This window comes from Microcebus murinus, chromosome 25 (assembly GCF_040939455.1).
Source record: "Microcebus murinus isolate Inina chromosome 25, M.murinus_Inina_mat1.0, whole genome shotgun sequence".
NCBI lineage: Eukaryota > Metazoa > Chordata > Mammalia > Primates > Cheirogaleidae > Microcebus > Microcebus murinus.
This window is the reverse complement of record NC_134128.1, coordinates 24,609,959-24,627,964: the sequence shown is the minus strand read 5'-3', so window position 1 is coordinate 24,627,964 and position 18,006 is coordinate 24,609,959. Positions and strand designations below refer to the sequence as shown.

Below are 18,006 nucleotides of genomic sequence, written 5' to 3'. Positions count from 1 at the left end.
TTGATTATGCTTTTAAGACAAACTATTAATTTATAAAAGGTTATTTTCTTTTTATTATACTCATAGGTAATGGCGATATTACCACCACTAATAGTAATATCTAACATGCCTTGAGTTTTCGCTAAGTCAGGCGACGTTCCTAGTGTCTCACATGAATTAGCTTATTGAGTCCTCAGAATCAAAAACATAACCATCCACATTTTACACTTGAAGAAACTAAGGGAGGTTTGATTTCCACATATTTTTGTTTTGCTACCTAGGTAGAGGCTTCTGAAAGTCCGTCCAGGAGAAGCAGGGAGAATTGCAGGGAAATGGCTGGCCTGACAGCCCATCTGCCTACCCAAGGTCGAATGGGTTCCACGCCCAGGGGTCAAGGTCAGAGCTCGACCCGCTTTGCAAAACACCGGGCCCAGAGGAAAGGGAAGCTCTGCAACAACCGTTCTCACCGTTACACGGAAACGTTCCGAGTTTGTGTTCTTCGCTTGTGACAGGGTGACCCCTAATGACATTATTTTACGTGAATAGATAGGATTCTCATTTCGTTTTAGATGGTGGTTCTTACCAGGATACTGATGATTTTCTCTTTTTCTGGTCATTTCTCCTCAATTTAATTATCTTGCCTTCTTGGATGCCGGGGCGCTCTCGGATTGCTTGTACACACTTCACTTTCTCTGCTGCTTAAAGTTCAGAAGCCTGGGCTGGTCTGAGCGGGTCGTGCCCGCCCGAGTGCTGTCCAGGGTCCCCGTCCCGCTCCCGGCTCCTCTGTCTGTGAGGCAGCGCCTGCCACCCGGCCTCGCGCTTCCCTGAGGAGTCGCGCCCGCCCCGGTCTCCGGTTCTGGAGAACATTCCGCTCCATTGGGGACGCTCGCCGCCTCTCTGTATCCACGTGGGCCTTCCTCTTGCTGCCGAGCGGTCAGCAGGCTCGCTGCCTGCTGACGTGACACCACAGCAGCGGCCTCTGAGAAACAGCGTCAGCGCCTGTCAGTCAGATCTCCTCAGGCAGATGTGAAGAAGCGCTCCGGTCTGTCTCCCCCAGCTGGGGTTGGTCAGGTTTTATAAGTGTAGGGTAATGAGGTGCAATCTGATTGGATCCTGCCATAGGAGTCACTCCAGGGCTCCATCTGATTGGATCCTGCTCTGAGGTAACGCCAGGGCTCCATCTGGATCATGCCAGGAGGCGATGCCAGGACTCCCTCTGATTGGATCCTGCCATGGAGTAATGCCAGGGCTTCATCTGATTGGATCTTATTACGGGAGGGGTGATGCCAGGGCTCCATCTGATTGGATCATACCATGAGGCGGGCAGCGTCCACTTCTTAATTCAGTTCCCGCTCTTTCGTCCGCCTGAGCACTCAGGGTCCACCCCTGGTTGTTAGCTTGGTGCATCTGGGCAGGCTCCGGGTTCCCTGACCTTCAACCTGGGGTCCCTGGCAACGGGGAAACAACTTCCGGCTTCCTCGCGTGAAAGTCGAGCCAGATGGGTCCGGTGCCGTCACAGTCTGTCAACATTGGATGGATTGTCACCTCCTCTGAGAGGTCTGCCCTGAGTCCGCCGCGGAGCAGGGCCGCTGAGGGCGCCACGCGCTTGTTTCTGTCAGAACCGTCTCCCGGGTGGCGCGTCCCTCACAGAAAGTTCGCTCTGTCTCTGGCGTTTCCCGCGTTCACCCGACCAGGAGGACAGAAGTATCCGCGCGCCGCGTGGTGTATATCCACGGTGACGCCTCGAATGCCCGGATCTGTGCTGAGGGAAGGAAACAACGCGGAGGCGCGCGCCCTCTGGCGCCCGGGGTCTCGCCACTTTTGGCGGACTGGACCGCGGTTCCGTCGTCAGTCACCTGGAGAGCCCCGGAAGCGGCGGGCGGCGGGGTGAGCGGGTCCAAATCCACACCCGGAAGGAGCCGCCCCCGCGTGGTCCCACCGAAAAGGAGCGGTAGGCCCTCAGCCTCCAGGGATTAGCTGAGGAAAGATCCAGAAACAAGGGCATTTGGTCGCGCCTCGTGACAGGAATGGAGACATTGGAGCTCCGGAGTCGTCGCGCCGGCAGACAGGCCCCGGGGGACGTCGGTAAGTAGTCCACCGTTTGCAGTTTCCTCGGGACGAACGTTGAAGCGTGGCCGTTGTGCCCGTTGTGTATTTTGTGCATTGTTACACGTTTCCGTGAGGCTCCCCAGAAGGAAATAACGATGCTAAGAGCTCTACACTCTTGTTTCTGAGGTAAATCGTCTGCATCCGCCCGGCGTGGTGGCGCACGCCTGCCACTCATCCCAGCACTCTGGGAGGCCGAGGCGGGCGGATCGCTCGAGGTCAGGAGTTCGAGACCAGCCTGAGCAATATCGAGACCCCCGTCTCTACTATAAATAGAAAGAAAACAATTGGCCAACTAAAAGTATACAGAAAAAATTAGCCAGGCGTGGTGGCGCGTGCCTGTAGTCCCAGCTATTCGGGGAGGCTGAGGCAGGAGGATCACTTGAGCACAGGAGTTTGAGGTTGCTGTGAGCTAGGCTGACTCCACGGCACTCACTCTAGCCTGGGCAGCAATGTGAGACTCTGTGTCACACACACACACACACAAAAAAAATAGTCTACATCTATACCTACCGTGTTTCCCTGAAAATAAGACCTATCCATGAAGTAAGCCCTAGCAAGATTTCTAAGCATTTGGGCAATAGAAGCCCTACCCCGAAAATAAGACCTACCCAGGAAATAAGCCCTAGCAGGATTTCTAAGCATGTGCGCAATAGAAGCCCTACCCTGAAAATAAGCCCTAGCGACAGGAGTGGCTGCAGCACATCTGCACAACCCGTGCATGTCGTCGTGGAGCGGGGAAGAACACGAGCAGCCCTTCTCATCTGCCCCGTGAGAGCTCTGTTGCTCGACAGGAGAGATTGGGGCCAGTGGTTGTAAAGGAAATAGAGTCGCAAGACATTCAGGATGGGATTCGGGGGTTTGGAGAGTGATGATGATGTTCCATAAGAAGACGACTGAACTCTATTTGAATGAATGTAGATGGTTGCACCGTACTTAAAAAAAAACCCTCTGAAAATGAGCCGTAAGGCTCATTTGAGGAAAAGAAATATAAGAGCCTGTGTTATTTTTCAGGCAAACACGGTACATTTAAATGTACTCCTGTTAGGGCAGGGGTTTTAGCATCCTCCTATTGTGCAATACTTCTCAGTTAATTTCACTTAGGAGGAAAACTGTGGAGAATCTGGCCAGGGTCAACTCTGTTCCCAACACCTCCTGAAGTGGCCAAACCCAAGTCCCTCTTTCTAAGGGACTCAATCATTATTTTTATAGCTAACCGTCCTTTCTCTCATGTGCCAAGGTAGGAAAGCAAAACGTAAAGTCGCTATCGTTAAGACATCCCTTTGTGATTTGGACATTTCATTTCAAGGGTATATGCTATTAAAAATGAATGCTTACTGTTTAGAAATGTTTCGGGCATGGGAGGAAGAGCAAAGAAAGGATATTTCTTCAAGGCACCTTTTCTGTGTGGAATAGTATAGGAGACACTCAAATTGAGTGTAAAAAGATAAATATTATTTGGCCAGGCAAAATCACTGGATCTCAAAATTTTGAGACATTAATTTCCCAGCTGAAATTAGAGAGCAGTTGAATTGCCGCTTAGTGTTCCATATAGAAGTAATGAGTTCATGGACCTAGAAAACATTTCCCCAACTGGCAAATGACAGCTTCCCAAAATAGCAATATATATTTCATGGTAAAGTATTCACCATTCAAATGTTAGGAAAGTAATTTCACATTTTCTTTTCTGTCAAACTTTTCAGAGACACTAAATATCAATATGTATAATGAACCTACAAGTTTATGGTATAATACATTTTTCCCAATTCTTATTTGATCACAGACCACTTTTCACAAGGCACGTGTATGTCAAGGAAAAGTATAACTCAGTATAGGAAGCTTGGGGGGTTGATAAGCAAGATGTTAGATTTTTTTAATTTACTTTATTTTGTTTAAATATATATTATATGTGTGTATATATGTATATATTTCATATTTATTTGGACAAAAGATCTCACTGTGTAACCCAGACCGAAGTGCAGTGGCTATTCACAGATGCTACAGCCTCAAGCTCCTGGGCTCAAGCTATCTCCCTGCCTCAGCCTCCTGAGTAGCTGGGACTACAGGTTGTGTGAATTTAAGAGGAAACCAAATGTAGGAAATTTAATAATGATAGATTTAAAATTACAATGACATTTTAAAAATGTTCTTGGTACTACATTTTTGTAGCTTTTCCATGTGTGATATTTTTGTAAGCCCAGACAATTTCTTTTCATGGGAATAAGGAAGTTGTAGTGGCTCCAGATTGAAAACTGTCTTTATAAAATGTAGATGTGCAAAAGTCAGAGGTAGCCTGTCTTTCACCCTTTGCTTCATTTGTAGAAAGGCATAAATCAAAGTAAGAAAAAGGAAGGAAGCCAGACATCTAGAGTCATACATTTCACACAGAAATCCCTGACCTAGGAGAGTGTTCAGTAGATTGCTTTGTTGCACAGCCTCACATTTCTAATTTGTGATATGCCATGTCTGTTTCCACCTTGTTTTCTTGTCAAAAATTAACTAGGAAGTAATGTAGAGAAATCGTTAAGCCCTTAAGGAATTTTTTGCAATCTCTTGTTATTAAGGGGAAATGAAGAATCATGGTGTGCATGTTCACAGTTGTTTCTATGAGCAAGTATAGGTAAGATCTAAAGAACAATTTTTCCCATAACTATAGATTTTTCCATAGTGAGATACTTTTATTGCACCAATTCAAGACATTACAGATATACACAGATATTCTTTAATTCAGTGTGCTAGTACTGCTGTGAAGTTGTTAATCTTCACTTAACCTATTTGTGAAATGAGCAAAGTGTAAATTCAATTCAACTCCATTCAATTAATATTTATTGCAAACCCTAGGGTGTATAGCACTGCACAAAGAACTGTAAGGTCAGGCCATGAATCAGACGCAGATTCTGTGACAAGCTTTATGTCTTCCATCTCTGGGGAACATTTACTCTGGCTTAGAACAATATGAACAATCAAAATTAGAGACATGTCAGAAAAGAACACCAGTGCTTAAAATCGGGTCAGAACGACCTAAAATCATTTGCATAGGAAAGGATAGAATGGAATCCATTCCAGGAGCTCTGCCCCACCCCACAGCACTGGCTAAGTTGAGGACTGGACTGAGTAGATGGGCAGCAGTGAACTGCAGTTTGAAGAGTATCCCATGGGCTTCCCAAGATACTTTTCTCCAACGATTGGTCATGCAGTATGACATCAAACAATTCCTGTGAATCTTGAAGGTCTTTTGGACTTCAAAGTTACTATTAAAATACAAATAGTCAGGAGAGTCTAGGAAAATAGGAACAGCAGCTGCAATTTAGATTTTGTATCGACCCATTTCTCCCCAGAGAATAAGAGAGGAACTATAAAATCAAAACCGTATACCCATGGACAGTAGCTTCAACAGAGCTAAATGTCGAGATTTCCACACAAAACCCAAAATACAGGCAGGTGGAGAAAGCATCAGTGGCAAACCCTGTGTGATTCAGCAACTGTGTAGAGAAAGCAGAGGATGCCATGGACATCCGATGGACCTGGCAGCCCCCAGATTTCCAACGTCAGAAGCCAAGAGCAGTTAAGAATAAGAGCTAAAGGTGGTGGTGGGAGGGTGGTTTAAATTCCAGTGGAAGCTACAAACAAGATATCCAAGTAAATTCTGATGAGGCTGGAGCAGTCTGCATCTCACAGAGTCTCCAAATTGGATATTCTGCTTTTGACTCCAGTGTATTAAGAGCTTGGATGTCATCACAGCTGTCCTTACAGTGAGGAAAGCTGGACAAGTTAAGAATCAATGACTTTTCCTGTACCCACTAGAGAACTGAGGCCTCAGAGCCAACCACCACCCAGGAATCAAGAGAGATGGTCCATACCTGCTTACCTAGAGCAGAAGCTGCTGGAGCCACTGAGGGTAGCAGCCCTTACATAGTCATTCTGATGCATTGTTGGAGGCTGAGTGTGGATGAGCAGGAGCATGAGAAACTCTGCTGCTGACTTAGGGAGGCTCCACTTTCATGGGATTTACCTATGCAAGTCTCACAAGTTCTTCTGACGAACCATCTGAGAGGGATCTCCCATTGTGGAGATGCCCAGAGCCATCTCCATAACGGCTTTCTAGGGGAAAGACACTGCCAGAGGCTGGTCCCAGCTGGGCAGAGGATACTTCCCCATCTCCTCTAGCCTCCCTGTCTGTCCTCAGAAGGCAGAAACCACGGTCATTGGAGCCAGGGCTTCACTGTCCTCAGGGGAAACAGGGCAGCCATGAGGGAAGCAGGGAGCAGGGGAAAGAAGTCTCTACCTCTGGGAAAGCATTTGTGGAAGTCACCTCCCCAAGGCACAGATCCAATAAAACATTGAGATTTAATCAGAAAGTTATAGAGGGCTCCCTTCCCTGACAGTGTACCAGCTCACCATCAGGGTCCCCATGTAATGACAGTGCTCACAGCAGACAGTGCTGCCAGACACAAGCTCTCTCCAAGGAGGAAGATTCAAAGACACCTAAATTCAAGAGGGGAAGCAGGAAAAGGACTTGAGGAATATGAAGGCTCTGGCACCTACAACTATAGCCAACAATATCCGCAGTTCATTCCCAGCCACATCAGCTTACATCCTCTCACAAATTGCCCATTTCTCTCGGTTCCTATCCACAGATACATGATGTTTGACTTGGGCTTTGGGTGAGACTGGGCTGGCTTCAGGTGTGACCTGGCACCAGTAGCCATGAGGGAGTGCCCCTGTCACTTCTCCCCCAACCCCGGCAGCCCAGCACAGAGAGTGAGGGAAGAGAGTGAGAGACCTTGCCCAGTAATCCAGGGAATCTTCCTATATCTTATACAGGTTTGCCAAGGCAGTACCACTAGGAGTCTGCAAGAGTCCTTACTGGGCTTGGGGCATCCCTAGTACTGGTATGGCTACAGTGACCAAAGGCTTAGATAACAGCACTCAATTCTCTTTGAATACTTGGAAGTCATTCTCAGGGAGGATGAGTACAAACAATTCTAGACTGTAAATATTAAAATGTATACCTAGCTCTTCAATGCCCAGACATTGACTAATATCCACAAGCATCAAGAACATCCAGGAGAACATGACCTCACCAAATGAACTAAATAAGGTATGAGTGACCAATCCCAGAGTGATGGAGCTATGTGAGCTTTCAGAAAAAGAATTTAAAATAGTTGCCCTGAAGAAGCTTAGTGAACTTCAAGATGACACAGAGAAGGAATTCAGAAGCCTATTAGAGAAGTTTAACAAAGAGATTGAAGTAATAAAAAAAAAAAATAGGCAGAAATTCTGGAGCTGAAAATTTAAATGACAAACTGAAAAATACACCAGAGACTCTGAACAGTAGAATTGATCAAGCAGAAGAAATAATTAGTGAGCTTGAAACAGACTATATGAAAATGTACAATCAAAAGAGAAAAAAGAATAAAAAAGAATGAAGTATGCTTATAAGATCTAGAAAATGGCCTGAAAAGGGAAAATCTATTATTGCCCTTAAAGAGGAGGTAGAGAGAGAGATTGGCTAGAAAGTTTATTCAAAGAAATAATGTGAAAACTTTCCAAACCTAGAGAAAGATATCTATATTCAGACATAAGAAGGTCATGGAACACCAAGAAAATTTAACTCAAACAAGACTACCTCAAAGGATTTAATAATCAATCTCCAAAGGTCGTGGAAAAAGAAAGGGTCCTTAAGGAAGCAAGGAAAAAGAAAAAATAACATATAATGGAGCTTCAATATGCCTGGCAGCAAACTTCTCAGTGGAAAGTTTATAGGCCAGGAGAGAGTAGCCTGACATAGTCAAGGAAAAACACCTTATTTTAAGAATATTAAATCCTGCAAAAATATCCTTCAAGCATAAAGAAGAAATAAAGACTTTTCCAAACAAACAGAGGCTAAGGAATTTTGTCAAAATAAGACCTTCCCTATAAGAAATGCTAAAGGGAGTTCTTCAGTCTGAAAGAAAAAAAAAACATTAAGAAGTCACATGAAGGTATAAAACTCACTATTACACCAAAATGCTCTATCATTGCAATTGCAGTATATAACCATGTATATCTTGAGTAGGCAGACTAAAAGACAAACCTATGAGAAATAATAACTAAGATAATGTTTTAAGAGATAGATAGAATGGACAGATATAAATAGAAACAACAAAATGTCAAGAAGTGGGAGAGAGAAATGGAGCTAAAGTGTAGAGTTTCTTTTAGGTTTCTCTGCTGGTTTGTTTTTTGTTTGTTTCTTGTATGCAGAGTTAAGTGCCTTCCTGCCCCTCCACCCACCCCCTGACACACAGAGCACCTTGCTCTGCACTGGCAAGAGAAGAAAAGTTTCTGCACTAACTTCTCATCTATATCCATCTCTTCCATCATCAATCACCCAATCACAGCTACCAAGCAGAGGGTGGAAGAGATGATATCTAAAATATGAGAGAACATTGGATTTCTCCAGATAGGTGCTATTGTTTCAACTTTCATTATTTTCCCATTTTATCTCATTTTTGAAAAATCAATAATTTTATTTTATGGACCCAGAAAATATTTGTACACAATGCTTGAGCACAAGAGCTCTGTGGGATAATTCCTAGATTTGTTGCCAGAAAACATCAACTCCAGTCATTGTTGTTGCTTCTTACACCACACTAAATGGACCAAGCAATTTGTGAAGGCTTCTGAGATATAGGTTCTGCATTTGTAAAAGTGAATGGTCTATTCTATCTCAAAAACGTGGAGAATAAAACAAAATGTTATAAAAGAATGTTTTGTATTAAGCATTATACAGAAGTTAAATGTTAAAATTAGGCACCTTAATATGGATGAAACTGACCATATCAGCTGTCATCACCAAGTCTACAAGCAAAGGCCAGTGGACGGTGCCCAAGCTGATGACATGCAGAAGATGCCCACATAAGGGCCAACCTGCCTCCTCTGTGCACATGTTCCATTCATGCAGAGCAGGTGTTTGAGCACCCACTTTTTTCCAGTTATTATTCTGGGCTCTGGCTACCTGGCAGAAAATAACTCACACAAAGTCCTCACACTCACAGCACTTATATCCTACAGTGAGTAGACAGGCTATAATGAAATATAGAGAAAAGCAATCTGGGTGATTTAGAGGTCTATGTCACAATGTTACAAGGAAAATGAAGGGTGATGTCTGTGCAGGCTGGGGCAGTTGCTCCTTCGTAGGATGGTGGGGAAAGGCTTCCCCAGGGAACAACATTGAGCCTGGAGGAAGCTGGGCCTTTCCAAGGCCATTCAGAGAGAGAGTCAGCACGTTGAGTATCCAGCAACAGGAGTGTTCCTTGTTGCTCTGCACGGAGACCACTCCCAGAGAGGAAAACAGACCTGGAGCCGCGAGTTTGCTTTTCCAATACTGCAAACAACAAGCCCCCCTGGAATGAATAGTGACATCCTAATGACAGGGCTTCTGTAGGACTCTAGCAGGCTCCCTTCCCAGTAGGTGAACTGTTTTGTTGGGCTCTTGTGCCCTTTCCTGGCAATAATCATAGACAAACTTATTTAAAGCTATAGGAGTAGCTGTGCAAATTATAATGGTGAGGCTATTGCAACCAAGAAATGGAGTCAGTGATAGAATCAGCAGTCTGGGCTAGAATTCTTCTCATTACAACTATTAATATTATTTTCACCCACTAGACAAGTACCTTTATGGAGATTTTTTTCACCCAATTTTAAAAAGTATGCCTCTTTAAAAATTTTTTAAATAATAAAATTGTAAAACAAAAGTCATCTGTTATCATACCACAAAACAATAACTAATTTTGACATTTTGTGGTAAATATCATTCATACTTACTCTTTGGTAAGATGAGTAGATAATTTTACACAAATAAAATGGTACCATTTTTATAACCTGATTTCCTCATTTAATGTATTATTTTCTCTTTTCAAACAATCTTATGATTGTATTATTGTTGGGGAATTTAGGTTATACTCAATGTTTTGTTGTTATAAGCAACACCACATAGGAAAATATTTCCCATCCTCAGGTTTATAAAATGATGGGCCTAATAGTCCTGGCTCGTAGATCCATCTCCAGCTGTTATTTCTTCCACACAGGAAGAGTGAGAAATTTGGTTACAATAGATTAAACAAAGGTTATATTTATTAACCCTTATTTAATCATCAGAGCCAAGCAAACAACTTTAATCAAAAGGATAGAGATGAAGCTCAATATTTAAACTGTGCATAAAAATATGGCATTTAATCTAATCAAGTTGGCCAAAAATGAACACGCCACTATTCATGTTTGCTCTTCAAATCTGGAATTCATTCCCTCTGTCACTCTAATTCCTGGACCCAATTTGAAAATAGTTTGCATTGTGTCCTATCGCACAGCTTTTTATGTTTGCTAACCAAATATAATATGTTTGAAGACTTTGTCTTCCTGAATGTGACATTGTTAAAAATCAAAGGTGTTTAACAGGTACAGCTGCTAGTGGAATGAGAGATGTGTTTCCTAAAAGTGACATATAAAACTAGACACACACGCGCGCGCACACACACACTGGAAAAGCATTCTGATTTTTTTTTTACTACCCGAGGCTCTTAACAATTGAGGTTTTATATATACATATATAAATGTCTCTATGTATTTATATATACATAATATATGATCTTGACTAGGCTAAACACCACAAATGGACGAATGGATTGATAAGCAGTTACTTCCTTATGTAAGTTCTTCCATCCAGAGCAAATATTTCCACACAGAGGAAATGTGTGTCTGCAGAAAGAGTAGAAATGAAAATACTGTGGCTCTGCAGCAATTCACTGGGCAAACAGAACAAAAAGAGGCAGTGCACTCCTCAGGCTTTTGTCTTTAGTTTTCCTACAGCATTATTAGTAATTTTGAGTAAATCCTATAAAAGGAATATGAACTGGAGAATCTCTTCCACCTGAGCTAAGCGTGGCTTCTTAATGAGCTAATCTCGGGACAGACCGCCCACCTCACTAGGGTGGAAGTGCCAGGGTTTCATTGCTCGTAGAAGCTGAGTCAGGATTTTCTAGTTTACCCTTCTCCAAAAAGGGTTAACTTGGGCTTATGGAATGATTAATTCTGGGTTTTTTTTTTCAATTTATTTATGCAACAAATAGACATTGAATCACTGACTTGAGCCTGGTGCTGCTCTAGGCCCAAGAACACAGCAGCAAGCAAAACCCCCAATGTCTCTGTCCTCAAGGAGCTTTAATTCTATTGGGGAAGACGCAAAAGAAAAGGAAAACTCAGATGTACACCGGGAGATGAGAGATTCTACGAGAAAACATAGCAAGGAGAGGAGCCAGGGAATGTTGGGGCTGGTGTTGCAATTTTAAATCAGGTTGACAGGGAAAGTCTCCCTGAGACAATTAACAATTGAGCGGAGGCTTGCAGGAGAAGCAGCCAGCCATGGAGATAATTAGAAAAGGCATTTCTGGCAGAGGGGCTGGTTGTCAAGACCCTGGAGCAGGAAGATGGTGTGTCTGAAGGGCAGTAAGCAGGGCTGGTGGGTGCAGGAGGGGCGACTGTTGGGAGCTGATGGGGAGCCCACTCGTTACACAGCCTCCGTCAGACGTTTACTCTGAGCAAAGGACACAGATTTGGGAAGGACCCAGTCTGGCTGCCTCGTGAGAATGCCGTTGCTAGGTGAGAGTGGAAGGTGGTTGGACAAGAGTGATGATGTTCCGCAGACCAGGTGAGAAGAAGCTGGACTCAGGGTATGTTAAGGCAGGTTCTCAATCCTGGCTGAACACTGGGACTTTCTGGAGAGTTGTGAAAATGTTGTGAAGGCTAGAGCCACAGGCAGCCTGATTTCTTTGATTTAGGGCGTGGCTTGAAAGCTGTTTTGTTTTTTTTTTTTTTAAAGTTTTCAGGTGTTTCTAATTTGCAGCCAAGTTGAAAAGTGTTGTTCTTTAACAAAAAGAGATAAGTAGACATTTAGGTACAGGGCCTGGCAGTTGAGTAGCTTAGGAGAAACAAGCTTATTGAAATTCTCCCGAGATTCCTTCAGTTCTCCAAGCAAGCAGGGACACCACCTGGACTGAGAGTGAGGTTGGAAGCTGACCTTTTGGAGGGTGTGATGAGAACAGGGGAGAGTCTTTGAGGATAGAGAACCTGTGAATCAACTACAGTCATGGCTGGTTGCTAAGTTTGTGGTTATGAATCTCAAGTTAGACCATTCGGAGTGTTTGTACATTTTTCTCATTCTACATTTCTCTGCACAGGTGCAGGTGTGTGGTTTTTCAGGATATCACTTATCAGATGAAATGAGAGCAGACAAAGAGAATGATTATGATAACTTACCATGGAGAGAGGGTGGAAGTGGTAGAACCCATACTTGTAGCTCCCAAGGAAACAAGGACGCTGGAGAAATTGTGCTGAGGGAGTGAGCTGGGCAAAGGAGACGTGGTGGTCAGCGAGTGGAAGGCCTGAACTTGAGATTACGGTGGGGCAGATAATGACAGGGTCCAAGGTCTGACCTTGGTCATGCAGTGTCCAAGGAGGAGATCCAGAATTTTTGTAGAGCAAGAAGGAAAGGAACATTGGTAGAAGAGGAAGAAATGCCGGGACATGTGCTAAGATGCACTGTGATGCCCAGAGGACACCCCAGAAGTTTCGGGAGTTGGGAGGTACAAAACCAGGAGTCTAGAGCAAGGGAGATGGTGAGTGACCTTGGAGTTGGTCTTCCCTGGAGTAGGACACAAATGAGGACCAAAGGCCATGAGGGATCAGTCTCATGGATCTCAGAGCAGATGGTGATGGTGAAGCCGCCAGTGCTGGAGTTAGTAAGACATGCGTGTGCATGTGTGTGTGCATGTGTGTCCCCTTCTCCCCTCCATTGGTAAAGGCATGAAGGTCTCACTTCACTGCATGAGGCTCTGTCTTGACTGTTTCCCATGGAGGCATCAGGTTTCAGTAAAGAAGTCAAAGCCCTTACTCTAAATTTGTTTTGCACATGTGAAGCACAAAAAGTTAAAGAAGATACTATGCTAAAAAACACACATACCTTGCCTCAAGACACTTACATCTAACATAAATAGGACAAATACACAAACCTTTTTACACAAGGCAAGACAAAATTATACATTCCTTAAAAGAGAGTAAAATAAAGAATCATGGAGTTTCAAAATGACTGAAGCATAGTCATTAGGGATAAAGCAGAAATATGTCATGAGACAAGTGCCGTTAGAGCTTTGCCTTGCAGAACAGTCTGGATTCTGGCAGGCAGAGATGAGACTGGGAGATATTCCAACTGGTGGGAATATGAGCAGAGATGTGGAGGCATGGGATCCTGGGTTTACCTGGGTGCACCCTCCTTCCTGGTGCATGTAGCATACCTGTGAGGGAAGTGCAGGTGTAACAGATTACTCCCTACCTGAGTCACAGAGGCCCTCACTTAGCCTATCAGTTGAGCATGAGATCAGCTGCAAGTAACAACAACAATAACAAAAAGCAAAAGACAAGTCATAACTAAGAGTGGCCTAAAGAAAGAGTTTATTGTATTTTTTTGTTTGTTTGTTTGTTTAAAGAAAAACAAAAGAATTCCTGGGTAGGCAGTTTCTGGGCTGGTTCATGTCCTTGGAGATGCTGCCAAGACCCAGGCTCGTGGTGTCTGTCCCATCCACCAGCCTTCAAGCATCAGAGTGTCACTTTCTCTTCTCCTCTCAACACCTCATGTGCTCAGGATGGTTGCTACACCCCAAGAGTGCACCTTCTAGGTGGGAAGAACAGAGATGGATGGGAGGAAGGGGTGGACAGAGACAGATATATTTTCAGCAAAGGAAAGGAAGGCCGTCACAGAGCTTCCTCACTGGCTGCACACATTAGCCAGCACTGTGTGCATGAGTCATCCTCAACAGGAGGGAGGCCACTGAACTAACCACTTCACCTCTGCGCTACAGGAAAGAAAGGAAGGGGGGGTGGGAACCGAGGGAGCTGGCCCATAGCATCTGTCGTGAATCCTGCACCAGGTAGTCCAGACCTACACACTGCAGACGATGCAGTCGTGCAAGGGCAGGGTCGAAGCTGTGCTTCCAAAATGCATAGCTAGGAAGCTGGTGCAGGGGTGAGGGATGGCGGGGCAGGAGAGCAGTTAGGTCTTTTCCTTGGACCACTGGAGAAATGACAGGGCTTGGGGTGACAGGGACAGAAAGCAGGTGGGAAAAGTATTCCTATTCAGGAGAGAAAACTATTGAACCAACCAGATGTTTGCAAATTGCACTTTCACCAGGCTGGAAGGAATAAAAAAATGAAAGTCCAAGATCTCGGGGACCCGATATCTACTTTTCTGGTGGAATGCCTAAAACATTGTGAAATTCTCCTGTAAAAGGTTACAAACCGAATAAAGTAATAATGAAATCATTTTGAAAGATTTCATAAGCGTTGATGCTGCAATGAGCACTTCACCTAATGATCTCCTTAACCACAGAAGCAGTTTTAAAAGGAACATATAAAGCTTAGGGCGCTTGAGTAGTTGGCCTTCGGGTGAGGAACCCAGATGTCGATGATTTGGGTGCCTGAGGTCTGAGCTGCTAGTTTATGCTACTTCTCATGCTATGCACATGCAGGTCTGCGCACCACCTGGAGAGGCCACCAAAGGATCCCCGTGGTCAGATGCAGGACCCAGACACAGAGCTGGAGAAGGAATGGGGCTGTAGTTTCCATAAGGGCTGGTAATGCCATCAGTGTGATGGGTTGGCTGAGCCCTGGGGTCAGCTGTTTCGACAACCACCACTTAGCACCTTGTCTCTCATACGGTTAACCTTAAACTGTTCATGTCTCCTTGTTCAGCCCGATTGCCACCCTCTGGATGTTTCCTGCCAGCCTGCAGCACCGGGCTTCCTGGGCCCCGCCTGCCTCGCAGGTGAGAAACCTCCGGTGCTTTCCTGGCAGCTCCGGGGCACATCTTCCCCTGGGCTCCAGAGGCAGGACTGGCAGCCTGCAGGCACGCCCAAGAGGGCCTGAGTCAGCTGTCCTTGCAGGAACCTTGTCTCTCCCTCACCTGAGCTGAGGGGAATTGTGCCAAAACAGAGAACATCTTTCACAACGACAACTGCATTTTCTCCCGGATCTCCTTTGTTCTTCCTAATGATTCACTGCAACCTGCCTTTCTCTCTTGTCACTCCATGTTCTGGATGAAGAGACTGACACAAAGAGAAATCAAATGATGTCCCCAGATGTTTGTAAAGCACAGCCGCAGCTCACAGGAAGCCACCTCCATGCACAGGACTTTGTCCTCGATGCTGGCCAGTGGCGCTGTCTCTCTCCTCCCCAGTGCCCACCCCTGCCGGCCATTTCAGCCGTGAGGCAGGGTAGCGGTGCGGCTGATAATTGCACAGTAAATTCTATATGAACACTTGGAAGCTGTGTCTTCCTGAGAATTACATGGTAAATAATTACATTTGTAGGGAACAAATAATTCAAGTCTTCGTTACCATGTCAAATGCAATTTTAAGATCTGATGAGGCAAGTCTTGTTTAGGAGATGAAAACAGAAGATATAAGCCAGATAATTGCCAAGTGATTAAACAGGCAGCGCCGTGCGTGGATGATTAATGCACAAGGCACAGAGAGGCACTGGGGAGGTGGCGGGGACGGGGCTGGGATCTCCCCAGCAGTGCACGTGAGTGTGGCCATCTCCGTGTGGGCAGCGTCGCAGGACTCGCCGCGAGCCATCGGGGTGCTCTCTGGAGCTCAGCAGCCACGTGAGAGGACTGGTTCCCATGGCTGACCTGCTGAGGACTCTTTTCCCTAAAGACTTCTCTGCCCTTTCCCTTTCATCTTTCCTCTTGTTTCTCACACTCCCCATGCACCCTCTTTCCCTGCCCCGACCATTCTGTCTGCTTCTCTATGTAAGTGGGGTTTCCTGCTTAGAGCTCCCGCCTTATCTTCTATTTGAAAAAAGAAAGGGGAGAGGTTTCTTGCAGTTGTCCTTTCGTGAATATTCCTCACAATCTGTCCACAAACCGTCTGCTCTCGTGTCTCTCTTCTGTCAGCAAGACTGCTGTGGCCTCCTTCTGGTAGGATGACCGCTGGGTCCAAAAAAGCCCCTGGGAACCCTCCGTTCCCCTTGCTCCTGCACTTCCCCGCTCTCTGCACCTGCCCCGCCACACCTGCTGCCACACCTGTGCCCCCACCCACTCTGGCCCAGGTGGGAAGTGGTGCAAACCCAGAGTGCATCATCCCACTCCACATGGCCTCTGTCTCCAGGTTTTGTGTGTCCAGCAGTTCCCCAAGACAGATCACAGAGTTCCCAGGAAAGGGTCACCCTACACACAGAAGCCCCATTTCCACAAAGGTTCATGAGACACAAACACTAGTTAGAAAAAAAATGGGATATTGGATCCCTCAGGGAGGGAGGAGATTAATTAGCCGTCCAGAGAAATCAATATCAGATAACTTCTCCCAGCACACGGGAGCCTCAGGTCGCCAAATGGCCATTGGCCATCAAGCAGAGTCCCTGTTCCTGGGAATGGGAGCTCACAGATGTGTGTTGTTGGCTGGGCGCGGTGTCTCATGCCTATAATCCTAGCACTCTGGGAGGCCGAGACGGGCAGATCGCTCAAGGTCAGGAGTTGGAAACCAGCCTGAGCAAGAGTGAGACCCCTGTCTCTACTAAAAATAGAAAGAAATTAATTGGCCAACTAAAAATATATAGAAAAAATTAGACAGGCATGGTGGCGCATGCCTGTAGTCCCAGTTACCTGGGAGGCTGAGACAGAAGGATCACTTGAGCCCAGGAGTTGGAGGTTGCTGTGAGCTAGGCTGATGCCACGGTACTCACGCTAGCCTGGGCAACAGAGTGAGACTCTGTCTCAAAAAAAAAAAAAAAAAAATGATACGTGTTGTGTGTGTTTGTGTCAGAAATAGAAAGCAGGATGGCGCAGAGGAGAGTTACTTTCTGGCTAGGATGAGTGAAAGGGGCAGGCCCCGCACCCCAGGGGGGCCAGGCGAGCGGTGGCCCCAACCCACATGCTGTCACTCAGCCCTGGCACAAAGCCTCCAGAGACGGGATGACAGAGTCCTCCAAACAGGGCGCTGGGGCCTGGCAGGGAGGGGCTTGTGTCCTCAGCTTCCTTTGGAGGTGGGTCTGCTCCCCTCCAACTTTAGGGGTCAGATTTCAGGTTGGGGCTTTCGCTCTCCAGCTCTAGTGGCTTTGAGCATCATCTGCCTGTCGATTATCTCAAATGTGCATCTCTGGATGGGGCTTTCTCTGAACTCCGGATCTACTTAGCACACCGATGGTGTCTCCAGGAATGTGCACAGTGAGGCGTGGGCTAAGACGCCCAGGCCCAAGCCCTTTTCTCTAAGTCATGACCCTTCAGGAAATTAGTGCCTGTTATGCACGTCGTTCATGTCTAAAGCTGCTGCTCCGTTTCCCTCCCTCAGAGCCATTAGCCAGTTCTGAGTGACGCCTCCAAAATCTGTCTTAAATCAGCTCTTCTCTAACTCTGCCACTGCAGTCGTAATTCCAAATGAGGGTGGTTAGCATCTTGACGTTTCTTCATATTCATGATTTTTAAACATTTCACTGGATATTCACGGGTTTCCACACAGGGGGAAGAGAGAGAGAAATAACATGTAAAGCCAACTGATAATCTTGCTTCTTAACTGCATGCAAGAGCCAATGGAGAAGGGAGAGGAGGCTCCTAACTGCTTTGAAATATGCGGAATTGCAGAGGAAAAGGCCTAACCCGCTTGCTCTTATTAAACATTAGCAGATGGGGGGTAAGAAATGGAGACTCTCTCATCCATTTTGGAGCTATATAAAGAACACATGCATATTCTTATAGTCCAAAACTAAACAAACGTAAACATAGATACTTAATATATAAGAAGCTCTCTTTCTCTGTGTACACACACACACACATATATATATATATATGTAATGATGAATTCTATGTGTAAACTTTTTTCCCAGGCCCCAGGGTGC

General features: G+C 45.5%; 1 long non-coding RNA gene across 1 annotated transcript in view; it reads right to left on the bottom strand.

Moving 5' to 3' along the window:
* Positions 1 to 715, bottom strand: part of LOC105861459 (uncharacterized) — a 49,563-nt gene extending 48,848 nt beyond the window's left edge. Inside the window, exon 1 of the long non-coding RNA XR_001149553.3 lies at positions 563 to 715. This is a non-coding gene — a long non-coding RNA (uncharacterized LOC105861459). The remainder of the gene's footprint in view (positions 1 to 562) is intronic.
* Between the last annotated feature and the right edge of the window lie 17,291 nt (positions 716 to 18,006).